The 15,173-nt window shown below is 43.1% G+C and overlaps 1 long non-coding RNA gene across 2 annotated transcripts in view; it reads right to left on the reverse strand.

The window, feature by feature from the left end:
* Positions 1–14,833, reverse strand: part of LOC126473566 (uncharacterized) — a 62,131-nt gene extending 47,298 nt beyond the window's left edge. For both annotated transcript variants that reach the window (XR_007586491.1, XR_007586490.1), the window contains exons 1-3: positions 14,676–14,833; positions 10,059–10,282; positions 3,328–3,477 (exon numbers count right to left, since the gene is read on the reverse strand). This is a non-coding gene — a long non-coding RNA (uncharacterized LOC126473566). The remainder of the gene's footprint in view (positions 1–3,327; positions 3,478–10,058; positions 10,283–14,675) is intronic.
* Between the last annotated feature and the right edge of the window lie 340 nt (positions 14,834–15,173).

The following is a 15,173-nucleotide window of genomic DNA, read 5'->3' on the forward strand; positions in this document are numbered from 1 at the left end:
TGAGCGGTAGAATCAGACCGACCAACTTTTATATAAATAAAACTGTGTCAAGTTCATCAAACTGTTAATGAGTCTGGCCTAACGCAATGATTAATTAGAATTAGTCTCATAGGAATACAGTGCTCTGACTGATGCATTACGATATAATCCCCGTATTGTTTTTAATGTTCTATGCTGACCAGCCTATTATCCTGTTGGCATCATCATTCATGCTCTTTACAACTAGGTACTCCATTCCTCTGTGAGCTGAAATAACTGTGTCGTGGCGGGCCGCTAACATAAAACATTTTAACACACACATTAGTAAAGATCTAAACGGGTGTCTAATCCCGAATGTTTCTCCAATGGAGAGATTCTTGTGGCTCTTTTTCAGTTACACACAACCCGTCCTGCGAATACACATTAAACGTATTTAATGCAGGGGTTTCCATTGCGTTCTGCATCCTCAGGTGGTTGATCATTACCGAGTCTCAACTTTTTAGCAGCAGTTTCCCATACCAAGATCAGGAGGTTGTTTTGAAACTCTGCTTCTTCGCACTCTTTGACAACGCCGTTGACAGAGCGATGTTCACTCGTTGTACGAGAAGTTTCCGGCTACCATCGTTGATGGTTTTTATCCGGAATTTAGCATTGACAGTCGTAGAACCGACACCCGGGTTCGTGGCCCCGTCTGTCACAAATTTTCATGTGTCGCCGATAAATTGTACAGCTGGAGTCTCACCGTATTCGCAATTGGGAAAGCATTTCTAATAATTTTTAGTTCCGGTCTTCTTCTGCGTCTTCATGCTGAGGATGCTGTGGGCCCTCCTGTCATCTAACAAGGGGAGGCCGCCAATTGTGAAATTCAGATTCGATTCATACTGCGCATAATAAAAGCTCATGGCCAGAGGTGTAATGTGGCAAAGCACCAAGATGCACTTCTCAACCGTTGTCGAGAAAATCGACAGTTAAAAGAAACCGTTGCGGTGAAATACTCTCTACGATTATTGATTTTCTACAGCGTCATAGCGCAGCGGTAAGCGCTGGACTTCGTAATCCGCAGGTCGCCGGATCGAATCTGGCGCCGTGCAATATTTTTTTATTATTAGTTTTTTGCACATATATATATATATATATATATATATATATATATATATATATATATATATATATATATAAACTATTAATGAATTGCTTATGCATGTTGGTGAAGGCGGATCGCTCTCCAATTGTACCGCCTCCATTTTTCCGTTTGTTTAACAGGGTGTACGAAAGCTGTCCCGTCCGCACTGATTTTCGACGATGTTATAAGTTGCGCTAGGGACCGCATCTACCTTCTTTCGAAGTTAGCAGGCAACTACGCTGTTATGGGGCGGCTCGTTTCGTCCCATTCAACATCTGTCCTTCAAGTGTAACGGGCGAGTAACGGAGTTTATATTTCATACCTGCCACTGCAAGTTAGTGTTCGTGGGGTCTCTATTCTAATTCGAACGTTTGACTTACGCTATACGTATTCGTTTCTACGTCTTCCGTTAACTATACGTGGTTAACATTATGAAGACAATTAATAACATTTGTGAAATACAACTTTGTTTGCGGAAAACATAATGATGTTCGAAGTCGCCAGTTTTTCCACGACAAACGACTTTCAACAACTTATTATATGCATAATTGTTGCAACTGATTGCCGGGAATTATATATATATATATATATATATATATATATATATATATATATATATATATATATATATATATATATATTACAAAAAACAAATACTAAAAAAAAAATTTTGCATGGAGCGAGATTCGATCCGGTGACCTTCAGATTACGAACCCGAGCGCTTACTGCTGCACCACAATGCTGTAGAAAATTAGTAATCGTAGAGAGTATTTCACCGCAACGGTTTCTTTTAACTGTCGATTTTCTCGACAACGGCTGAGAAGTGCATCTTGGTGCTTTGCCACATTACACCTCTGGCCATGAGCTTTTATTATGCGCAGTATGAATCGGATCTGAATTTCACAATTGGCGGCATCCCCTTGTAAGACAACGGTAGTGTTCACAGGGCTACGTGGATACGTTTCTGTATTGGCGAACACTTAGGCGTCCTATCGCATCTCGACTGGACCGCTACGCCACCCGATCTTCAACTTAGAGAAAATATTTGGGGCTATAGAGTGTGACACGTAGCAATCCCAGCCGAATACGGCGTACCTGAATAAACTTTTGGACTCTTCTTTGCCGAAGTTACGCCGTTACAAATCTACAAACAGTATCATGTACAGCGGTGTTAGCGTGGTCTCTCCTGGGGCGAGGTTGGCGAGGATGACTAATTAGTTTAATTTTTTATCTGCTGTGCTTATATCATATTAAGTTAAATTTGTCCTCAGTGTTCGCGTTGATAATTAAGAGTTGTAGATGCCGTGGGTGAAGTCTGGTTATCAGCAGATACTGATTTTTTTCGTATAGTTTTACAGCTTTACTGTATGAAATGAGAGCTGCATCAAACCAGTCTCAGGACTGAAGACCACAACAACAACAACAAGTTCAAATGGTTCAAATGGCTCTGAGCACTATGGGACTCAACTGCGGAGGTCATTAGTCCCCTAGAACTTAGAACTAGTTAAACCTAACTAACCTTAGGACATCACAAACATCCATGCCCGAGGCAGGATTCGAACCTGCGACCGTAGCGGTCTTGGTGTTCCAGACTGCAGCGCCTTTAACCGCACGGCCACTTCGGCCGGCTTTAGATCTAAGTATTTTGTTTTCAGTGTACTTTGATTAGGACGAAGTTATCACCAACACAGTCCCTTCATCAAAACGTTCAATGTATTAACCGAATTTTTTTCATAACATACCTTATTGATACTTTAAGATATGTTTAACAATTAGCTGAGTACGCAGCGCTGCCCGGGGATGTATTCATTCCAATCTTGCGTTAGTCTGTCTCCTCTTTACCCCTCACTCCGTCCATCTCTTCCTCCCTTTTCTTTGTCCATCTCCTCCTCTTCACTTTCTGGCCGTTCCCTCTCCTTTTCTCTCTTTCCATCTTCTCCTCCCCCTACCTGTGTCCATTTCCTACCACCTCCTTCGCTTTCTGCGTTATCACCCGTCTACCAATAAGAGTTGCTAGTTCATAACCCCACAATATTTCTATCCATACAGTAAGTAGTATGTGTACCAAGTTTGGTTTAAATCGGTCCATTGCTTCAGTAGGAGATACATATATACATATATATATATATATATATATATATATATATATATATATACACATCCATTTTTATAATTTGTATGGGTATAAATACATGGATTAAATTGTATTCAAATCACATACTCACCAGTTTTGTTTGCTATATTCGTAGATAAGTAGACACTTCGTGATTATGACTGCTGAGATGCACCGAAAAGCGTGCAACAACTGCGAGAAGATGGGATGCCTCAGCTGAAACGTTGACAACGCTTCCCCGTTACATTTCAAGTCGTTTAGCCTGTCAAAATAAAATGGAGTCACTTGATGTAACAAATCAGTTTCTTAAAGCTGATTATATTTACTAGAAACGAAAAGTGAAAGTTAAACTCAGCTTTCCTCTTTTCCAATTCTTATGTTTTCCTTTGAAAGAAATGCCCAGGTCATTAGAAATAAATGAAAATATTAAACTGAGTTCTCCTGGCGTAAACTACGAGTGGTATGCGTGTCTGCTGACACCTTTTCGTTACAATGAGCGGTCTCTGTTGGAATATAAGAATGTTTGTGCACACACACATATAAAATTGTGACAGGACAAGGAAATGCTCTAGTACAGGAAGATTAGTATTATTGCACGGTCTTACAGAATATACACATACACACTGTATTTACAGGTTAATGTTTAAATTTGATAATCAGATACCAGAACTTAGTTTCACTTCGTGCAAGCGTTTCACACCACCTTTACTGTGTCTCACTACCTGTTCCTGTGCACCACAGACACGTACAGCACATTCACAATAACCCTTCTCCTTCAAGGTGTGGACACACCTCTCTTCTGCTATCCAGATGTGGTTCTTGAGCGTTCGCAACGAGGGAGACCAAACCCCGCAACCCTCCTCGTCGGGATATGAATCAAATGGGTTTTCTAGGTGGAAGTTCATGCCCAGGTTCTCTCCATTTCTTAGTGACGTCGAAAACGTGTGTGACCTGAACATCAACATAAAGTGGCCACTGTGATTTTAGGCGTACAGTTCGCAGATTCTGGAAAGCGCTACCTGGAACTGAGTTCTCATGGATCTCTGTCTTCTTAACAATTTGCACCTTGGCGCCTTTGGTCATGAAATAAGTAGAGCAACGCTGGATATAACAGGCATCCACTGGGTGGGATTTGACGGTGCCATTAACGGTCGTAATGGCCTCATTCTGTCTTATTTATATGTACGTCTTTTTCCTATGCAGGGCACAATTTTCAGCATCTCTGTATACAAGTGAAATCGCAGAATTACGTGGCGTACTATCTTCATTTGTCCACCAGATGTTTCTGGCATTAGCGTTTAGTAGATCTCCTACCGAGCCAAGCTTCTTTGACAGATTCGCGCAGGACTGCATAAATAACAGTGCCAGGTAGAGGGAGAGGAGCAGTTGTGAGAAACTCTGGTCTCATCTAGCAGCTCGTGTAATTTCCTGTGTGCCTCTATATCATGGAGATGGGTCATTGTGGCCACTGTTTTACTTGGGTTTGTCTGGAGTCTGCATTTGCAAATATAGTCATTCAGTACGTTGTAAACTTGAAGGGATACGCCGACCCAGACAGTGTGCAACCAGCTCCACGCTATCAATTTTGCTCCTACAAGTCCATTACGAAGAATAGCATAAACTGCACAGGACCTTGGTGTGCGAAGACATTGGGCAAGAGAACACTTGGAATGGATCCTGGATCTACGGCGTCCGTTTCTACTCACTGGCGTGTGCAGGATTCTTATGACGCCTTATGGTCGTCCTAAGAAGAGTGGGCCCACGTGGTTCCTAAGCTCTATTGGCAGAACTGCGACGGATTCTTTGTTGGCTGCTGACGAGCTTCCTAATGCATTTCAGACAATGAGCAACTGGGTTCATATCCGCAGTCATCACTAGCTACAGTTTTGACTTAATACTCTCACCTAAGTGAAATTCAGAGTCTCTCGAGCCCAAAGCATGACCGCACCCTGTACTCTTCATGGCATCCGGAAGCACCCTTTTCGTATCCGGAATGACTCCCCGCAGAATGCACACGGAGTGCACAGTGGCTTCCTTCCCCTCCTTGGCACCCATGTTCCTAAGGGACCGCACTACGCGCGTAACTTTGGAGCTCCAAACTACCAGCAAACCCACCCTCTGTGAAATATGGAAGTGCTCTGATCAGTTGTACATGATGCGGCGGCTTCTCTTCTCTGTACCTCTTGGAGTTAACAGTTCCTTCCAGAAGTCAATGACGACGTGTGGCTTCCTGTGCCTAGCCAGTATGAGACTTCTACAGGCCAATGGATAGTTATCACGAAACAGGTTTCATTCCAAGTTTCATTATTTTCTAGCGTTTCGGCTAGTACCTCTATCATGCTAGGCGAGCGTACGGCGAGAGGCGTTACTCAAATTTAAGTGGAATTTGCCTGCGGAAAGTAGATTTCCCCAATCACTTACGACCCAGAGAACTGCCAACACACTTGATACATCACGAATTTAAATCACAGCTTTTTCTTAGCTTTCAGTGATGTTTCTTTTCGAAGCACGGAATACTAATTTCCTGAAGACATAGCACAACCTGGCATTTTATGGAAATCTTGGAGGCCATTTACAGTGGTAGGTCCTTTTTCTCCTTCAATAAATTCGTTTTCTTCCATTATGCTTAACATTGGGATACTGATGTACCAATACAACAGAAGAATAAAATTTAGTTGCTGTAGAAACATTGCTCCAGTGGGCCAATCAACTTTGGACTATAGCTGATTGTGAGAGCGTTGGGTGACCTACGTATCGCTGTTTTGCTTGTTTTGAAATTACTAAGAGGCCACGTGGATCGGCAGCCTAATGGGTCGGTCAGCCTGCAGTGTACTGGATGTATTTCAGGCCAGAGGTTATTCTTGTCCGCTAAACCACAGATGGTTATCTCATGCAAAGAGATCCGCGCGGTTAAAATTACCATCCACATCCGGGAAACCAATACCCGCAACCGCGTCAACATCCGCATATGAAACAGGAAGGAAGATTAGATACTAACTTCCCGTTAACAGCGCGGTTGTTACAGGATGAGCATATTCTGTGTTACGAAAGGACGCGGAAGGACTTCGGCCGCTACCTTTTCGAAGGAAATAACCCTGCATTTGCCTGGAACGATCTGGGGAAATCGCAGAGAATTTCAATCTGAATGACCCGACGAGGATTTGAACAATCGTCCTCTTGAATGTGAGTCCAGTGCGCTAACCACTGCGTCAGCTCGCATGGTGCAATCTGCAGACGTTAAAGTTCTTTAAAGTAGTTAAACGCGCCACTGCTCTGACTAAATGCTTATGCCTGGTCTGAAATATCGACTGGTGCAAGTCCTTATCCAGATTTGATGCGAATTACAGCTGGACGCGTTTCAATGACAGTCGTATTAAATTTAGACTCTTTCCTTTTGCACACAAGAGTGGCACAAACATATTAGTTCCTTATTTATGTAGAAAGCCTTTTGATGAAAAGAAATTTCCTCCCATTTTTTACATTTCGCGCACGAACCACGCAATTTGGATAATTACATTTTAGTATAACGTGGGCTGCCATATTCTCGATACGGTCAGTAAATAATAACATAGTTATAATAACTGAATGAGATTTTACAAATTATTCGCGTACCATTTCTGCTGTGATGGGAAGACAAGTGAAGTCGGGGCACAATTTGTCATTTTTTGCACACTGTTAAAAGTTAGTCATGTAATTATGACGATGCTAAATCGCGTCAACTTGCTACTCTTCTTACAATAACAACTACAGCATCGTGTAGTTTTATACAGTACAGAGAAAAGTTGATAGGTACACCGATTATATACCGAGCATTGCTAGTGGCATAAGTAATTAGCAAACAGATGTGAGATTATGAAACGAACATTCCAAAGAACGGCTTGTTATGCAAGAGCCCACTTATCACGCTGTGATTCCTTTTTGGGATTGCGTAAATGAGCAGAATAACTACAAAATACACAGGAATTACTGAGATGTAAGACCGCTGCTTATGAAATGAAAATATAAAGAACGTATAAAAGTATATAAAAAACTGGAAGAGGAACATGTGGCAGTCTTTAACCCTAGCAATTTTTAACAATACACGTGTTCTTCTTCGGAGCACTGCACAGTCAAAACAGTATATTGGTAGTGTATCAAATAGAAAAACAGTAATTGTGAAGTTCAGTTAAACGGCTTAAAGCAATTGATGGTCCACTGGAAAGGTAGACGTCTAGCGGCGAACTGTCGAATGGGCACACACACCGCGGAGCGTTGTCAGTTACTGTAAACACTGGAAAGTGCCAGTCGATGGAGCCTTGAGATCCATCAGCGGGGCCATACCTGATTGGCGGAATCATACTCTTAGCGTCATAAGGAGCCATTCGTAACTTGTTTCTGAAACTGGACTACAAAAGAGAAAGGTACGGTCGCAGCAACGCATTGTCAATAGGTGCAGCGGTCGTAGCCAGACGGTAAGTACAAACTCAGACTTCTGCTTTGCCTGTGATTAGCCCCAGTCTGTTTCTGGTCTGGCACGATTTAAAATCATTATTATCTGAAGTTAATTCCCATAAATTAATAAAGTAATTATCTCTTGTAGTCAGTAACATAAGTGATTGCGGCGAGTAAGCCGTCTACTTCTGTACTAATTCCTCCTGTTCCCTAGTAGCTGTTTTGTATGTAATTTTCTTTGTAGTTGAGTGCACGCTGAGCCATGCTGGATGCAGTGAGTCAAGCTACTGACTCGGCATTTCGACCTACCTCCAAGGGGCTGACGGCCGCGTTTTCACAGGAAAATGTGGGGTGACGTGACCATCCTGAGGAGGTATCAGCCAGCGAACTGGTAATCGCCAGTGCTGCTGACTTGAGTCGCATTCCTACAGTTTCTCACACAATGCACTCTGCACAACACGGGGTCCAGTGATACATTCACAGAAATAGTTATCATAGCTGGAAGAGCATTTGCACTCATGTAGAATCTCACAATCAGATTTTACAAGCAGACCCATCTGCCCAAAGGACACTTCAAAGGAACCTTCGCTTACACCGAAAAGTCGCCTTCCAGCAACGTTATGCGAGGGTAGTCCGTGATAGATGGAGATTTTGGCATTCTGTGAGAAGCATCTCGGTTGCATTGTGAACAGGAATTCTTTTCTCCCTGCAAAGTGATGTCGCCACTTTACATGGGGTGAAGAACCTCTGGCCTACAAAGTTGTAAGAGCGCCCCTCACTGGATAATCCAAAACAGAACTTTCCGAGAAGTTCAGACGTTTCGGTAAGCGAATTGGGTGAAGCCACAAACTTAGCTGTCGAATGGAGGATTGATTCAAATTAATGTAAGAACTTTGTGCATGCGTTTATAATGATCTGTTAATTTTGAATAACTTCTGGAAGGAGGGAAGATAGTTGTCTTGATAGCAAATGTGACTCTGACCAGCATTTTGCAGATCCTTTTTCATTGGTGCATTGGAACTGCATGGACTTGTAGAGAAGAAAAAGGATTCTGTGTCAGAGGAGAACACACTTCGGTTCGGGAGTCAGAAAACTGACTTCATTTCGGGATATGGAAGAGAAGACTTGGCCTAGAGACTTTGTCTGGGGCAGAGCTGATGTGTTGCCATCTGCATTAGATCATGGTACCGGCTATGCTCCATGTTTCTGAATGCTGAACGTGGTGAAATATCGCACCTTAGGCGGGCGCGGTGCGACAATTACTGTTTGTTTCTAGGCGGGCTGTAAGGATTAGGAGTGTTTCCAGTATAGAGACGTATGAAGTATCATTGTTCCCGCGCTCAGTTTACGAGGGGAATAGGAAAGGAAGTGACTAGCAGATGTATAAGTTAACCTCCGCATATTATATACGCAGATGTAGATTTCGTAGCTAGTTGAGCACCCTGTTTGCTATCTCTTCTGAGGTACAGCATAGATGTATGATGTTTGCCAGGGCCATCCATGTCCTATTAGTCATCTGTTGCACAACACGTTTTTCATTAAATGCATATGAGCCATAGCGAGTGATCTGACTATTGGCCATTCCAACTGATGCGGATTGGTTCAAATGGCTCTGAGCACTACGGGACTTAACATCTGTGGTCATCAGTCCCCTAGAACTTAGAACTACTTAAACCTAACTAACCTAAGGACATCACACACATCCATGCCCGAGGCAGGATTCGAACCTGCGACCGTAGCAGTCGCGCGGTTCCGGACTGAGCGCCTAGAACCGCGAGACCACCGCAGCCGGCGATGCGGATTTCTCTGACATCTGTTGGGGTTTATCGCAGGTTCAGTTGTACGCTCACACATGTACCTTGCAAACATTCCAAGAACATCCACAGAATTCAAGTTATCAGCTACAATTACAAGACACGAGCGATGCCGATTCATGCAATGTTGACTATTGATCACAGGTAGCTGAATTTGACGTAAAACATATAATATGATTGATACCGCCTTTTGATTTTTAACTTCAGACCAATTACTATGGATATATCGACACCCGTTTAGACCTCTACCCATGGAAAATGTTAGCAACTATTTCTACCACTGGATGAAACACTGCAATCAATATCCCAGCACACTCATCAATGGGTAGCTTCAGCTGCGTGTGACATATCTGAAGAAACTTATAGACTCTCTTCCTCGCCAAGTAGAAGCCGTATCGTATGAAGGCTACAGGCGTCATAAGGTATTAGCAAACTGTCTCCTAGGGGTAACCAATGTTCTGTGCAGCGTGTGTACCAACGATATTAATCTCGAAATATAGGACAAACAGATGTTGGCAAACAAAACAAAATAATTTAGAAAGAGGAGAAGAGGATTAGATGTACGATCCGTGTCTGATGCCTTCAGTGGCGTACACACCCCTTTCGGCGGCGACGAGGCACACGAGGTCCGTGGTGGCTTCCCTGACAGTGGGCCACATGAGGCCACGAATCGCAGCCAGGGCGCAGCCACAGTTCTCCCCGGGTTTACCGCAGCAGGCAGCGGCAGTTCACAGCCGCTCCTCAGTATCCAGTGTTCACAGGCTGGTATCGCAGTGGATGGTGGCTTGAGGTTCTTGCACGGTTCCCTCCAGAGAGAACATCCTGAAAAATGTTTTTCAGTCATAAATAATCAAATGCAGTGAAGATCGAGTGACTACATATTTAAAGTGGTTGCAGGTACCCAAAAACTTACTATACACCACTGGTTCATGAGTCCCATGCCATTAAACTATTCACAAATACTTCGACTGATTAAAAATGAAGTTCACTGTGGTGATCAAGACATCGAAACTCTCATAAACATGAGTAGATTCCAGTGGGCTAAGTGGGGCCCGGTTAAGGGTCAAGCGGCACAAGGTGCCGCTTGCGGCGTCAAGTTGAAACTGGCGCCAGAGTTGCCACAACTGTACGATTTCTGAACAGGCACTTGTCACAACAAGTAGCGACCGCTTGGAACGTCATGCTGAGGGGGGACGACCAGGTGCAAGATTTACGTAGGGTGTAGATCACAGTTTGTGCAGTAGCAAAAACTGACGCGGGTGAATATACCGGGTGATCAAAAAGTCAGTATAAATTTGAAAGCTGAATAAATCACGGAATAATGTAGATAGAGAGGTACAAATTGACACACATGCTTGGAATGACATGGGGTTTTATTAGAACCAAAAAAATACAAACGTTCAAAAAATGTCCGACAGATGGCGCTTAGTCTGATCAGAATAGCAATAATTAGCATAACAAAGTAAGACAAAGCAAAGATGATGTTCTTTACAGGAAATGCTCAATATGCCCACCACCATTCCTCAACAATAGCTGTAGTCGAGGAATAATGTTGTGAACAGCACTGTAAAGCATGTCCGGAGTTATGGTGAGGCATTGGCGTCGGATGTTGTATTTCAGCATCCCTAGAGATGTCGGTCGATCACGATACACTTGCGACGTCAGGTAACCCCAAAGGCAATAATCGCACGGACTGAGGTCTGGGGACATGGGAGGCCAAGCATGACGAAAGTGGCGGCTGAGCACACGATCATCACCAAACGACGCGTGCTAGAGATCTTTCACACGTCTAGCAATATGGGGTGCTTTTTTTTGGTTCTAATAAAACCCCTTGTCATTCCAAGCATGTATGTCAATTTTTACCTCTCTATCTACATTATTCCGTCGTTTATTAAATTTTCAAATTCATACTGACTTTTTGATCACCTGGTATATAATGGAAAAGGGGAGGGGGAGGTGGGATGACAAATGGCAAGTCGCTTGTGTGAACAACGTTCTAGAACCGGCGGCGAGACTAACCAATAATAACTCCTAGACGCAGCTCAAATAAATTTGAGTTCAGACCTGCTCATTACCTAACACTCGCTTAAAGTTAGAAGTACGAAGTTCCAATCAGTCTGAAATCATTTCAAGCACAAACAGATGCTGAAGTGTTTACGTGACCACTTGGCACCTGAAAGCTACATCACTTACAACTTCTAAACAACGCTAACACTATCAACTCTCCGATGTACGAGTTACCTCACTGCCCGTCTAGAGCAGAATGACCACTTGAAGCAAAATGGCCTGCAGCCGCCATCCGTTCGCCATTAAAAGCCCTTGCAGTGCCATCCAAAATCCACAATGAACACAATTGCCATGAAATAGACGACCAATTAAACATAAGTCACAACTACATCATATACCAGGTGTAGGAGTGTGACACCGGAATTTGGTTGCAATAACTACACGTTTGTTGTTTGAAACTGATAAACAATAATTTATTCAAAATAATCTCCATTGCTGTTTGCTGTTTATAGATTTCCCCCACCCCTCCGGCAGGCTCTGAATGGAAAAAAGAAAACACTTCTTTTGAAGCGAACCAGTCAGCTAGCCATTTTCCTACACTTTCTTACGAATTGAAGCGTTGTTCAGCGAGAGTGTGTCCCAGTGATGCAAACAGATGATAATCGGAGCCAAGTCTGTAGAATAAGCCGCATGCCCCAGTATTTGCCAACTGAACGCCTTCATCGTTTACCTGATCCGTTTCACTGTGTGTGATGGGGCGTTATCATAGAGTGATATGACTCTGTGTTGCCTTTCCCCATATTCCGGGCGTTTTTCAAGTAATGCTCGATTTAAATCGATCATTTGATGTGGTAGCGATCAGTGTTAAATGTTTCATCAGGTTTTAGCAGCTGATTCCACCAAACACAGAGCATTGTCTTCTTTCCAAAGCGATTTGGTTTTGCAGAGGATGACGTTGGTTTGCCTGAACTCACCTAAGATTTACGACGCTTAGGATTCTCAAAATATACCCATTTTTCATCTCCTGTCACTATCCGATGTAGAAACTACTTCCTTTTGTATCTGGCGAGCAGCATTTCACAAGTGGTCTTTCGATTTGCTTGCTGTCTTTCATTCAGCTCATGCGGAACCCATTTTCCCACTTTCTGCACCTTTCCCATATCATTTAACCAAAGAGAAACGGTTTTCTGCCTGACATTCAGTAGTTCCGGGAATTCCTGTTGAGTTTGAGTATCATCTTAATCCAATAAGGCCTGCAATTCCTTGTCTTCGATATTTTTCTGTGGGTTTCCCGCGTTCTTCGTTTCTTACGTCAGAACCACCACTTTTGAAGTTGTTGAACCATTCTAAACACTATGTTTTCCCAACAGCATGTTCACCGAAACCTTCTACGAGCGTTCGATGCGATTCTGCAGCAATTTTCTTCAAATGATAACAGAAAACCAATGCTGCCCGCAAATCGTAGTTTATAGGCACGAAACTCGACATGTTTACAGTTTTAGAAACCCATACCGATGCATGGAACTTAGGTTACGGTGTGTTGAGAGTCGTTTTCAGGCGTTATTGGAAGCAGATGCCGCTGTGGACGCGGCGGGCCCTACACCGACGGCTAGCACAATCCATAAGGGAATTCCGGTTTCGTACTCCTTCACCTGGTATGTTAGATGAATTGTCGTCCTCTCTCGGTCCCCCTAAGTCCATACACAGTATCCTATGACTAATAATTTTGCAGTTAACTAAAACGTGACTTTTCTGCATACACAGTCAGGATTAACGACAAAGAAATTGTCGTTCAAACATGACAACAATAAAGATGGCCTGATCAATACAAGCGTCTCTTGGCGCTCTACTCAATTGTGGTACCAAATATTACATTCAATGTACTACTTTCAGGTGACGGGTGTCCTTCTTACAGACCTAATTAACACTTCACTGAATAAACAAGAAATCAGCTAGTTATCTACACGTATGACGTATAGTTATACAAGGTGTATCAAAATTAATGGAGTAAACGCATTCAGTTGAAAGTACACGATACTAGAAGCAAAAAAGTCGCAGTAAAAATGGGGTCGAAAGTGCATACCTTAAGCGCTACGGGCAGTTTTTCATCTTCGATACTGCGAAACAATAGGACTGATACGTACAAACCAAAAATCAAGCACAACTTGCAAAATCAAACACAGGATCTGAATTGACGATCTTCCAGATGACACATAGATCCCGTAATTTATTAAAATAGTGCACTCAAGTGCTACTTGCTTATAACTACCATCACCCCAACAGTACAAAGTAATATACTATCTCGCCATTAACGACCATTCCTACGGAGGCTCAGCCCCTGCAGAAGTATTCCGCCTGGTACGTAAGACACATGGGACAGAGCGAGTCTCTCTCTGGCTTCAAGAAGAGTGTGATGATTCAACGCCTAAGAAGCCAGGTGTTGATGCACATGAATATGAGGAATGTAGGAACACGCTAGTGAGTGCTGATTTAACTTACAACATAGGCTGAAAAGAAGCCTAAGTATATTTATGGCATTACTAGATACAGAGAATGCTTTTGCTAATGTTAACCGGATTACACAGTAAAATTCGGCAGATGGTAGAGATTGATATACGACGTTATCTACGAGCATAAAGCCTTCTATAAGGGATCCACTTACGACACTTAACCTTCTACCCGTACATCAAGGCGTATGCACCGCCTTCCGATTCACTGCCCTGGCGCAACGATCAAAATTTTGAACTTTCTTTTACATTCTTGGCATATCGCTATTCAGTAAACAGCTACAACCGTTTGCGTAAACTCAATATTAATCTTTAATTGGCCTGTATTGTAATGTCTGTATGTCTGTAATTAGGAACAAAAATACAACTATACAAAATACATAAAGGGACCGATTATGGTAAGGTACGTCACAACATCCTAACCAACGTTTTGGGCTCAACGAAGAGATGTAGACGGTTAATTCACAGCCCCTCCGAATCGCAATTCACGGTATCGTCCGATTCGCCAAGATCTTAGACTTAGAAGTTTCACAATTAAGTGTTCTCTCCCGTTAACAAAAAACAGTCCAACACTGCGATACTCAGAACATTATATCCTGCTTCATTATAGTACGTGCAAGCCAACCCAACCGCCTTATAGTAGTTCAAAACTGCACGGCGATAGCGTCGTGAGAATCCACACTACACGAAAAAGGTCTTACCGTAAGGTTTACAGTTGGTCCAGCATGTCTCTTCTTCGCCGCAGCTGATTCCTCTCTGGCCGTTGCCGAGGTGGTAGCATACACAAGCGGACGCGGAAGTGTCATTTGCTGCCAGCTACGCACCCTGGACGCATTATGGGCTGTTGAGACTCAGACTGGGGCTGTCGGTGTGCGTATCGCAGGGAGTACAGGCTCAATATAACGATATGCCTGGCGGATGTCCATCCGCAGGATGTTTCAACCACAGGAAGTGTGACGTCTGTCGTTCAGACCGCAATCTGGGAGCTTGCGTAGTCGCAGACACAACGAGAGCTTCTACCGCTTATACGACAGCTAACTTCCCGCTATGTAGAATGGTAATAAAGAAAACGCTTCAGCGCTCTAACAAAACCTTAAAAATCCTATCCTTTTAGATTCTGCTCTCCACACTTCATTTCTTTCCTCTAGATCAGGGGTCTTCATACTTTTCCTGTGACGGAACACTTTGAGATCCTGGTA

Source organism: Schistocerca serialis, chromosome 4, assembly GCF_023864345.2.
Source record: "Schistocerca serialis cubense isolate TAMUIC-IGC-003099 chromosome 4, iqSchSeri2.2, whole genome shotgun sequence".
NCBI lineage: Eukaryota > Metazoa > Arthropoda > Insecta > Orthoptera > Acrididae > Schistocerca > Schistocerca serialis.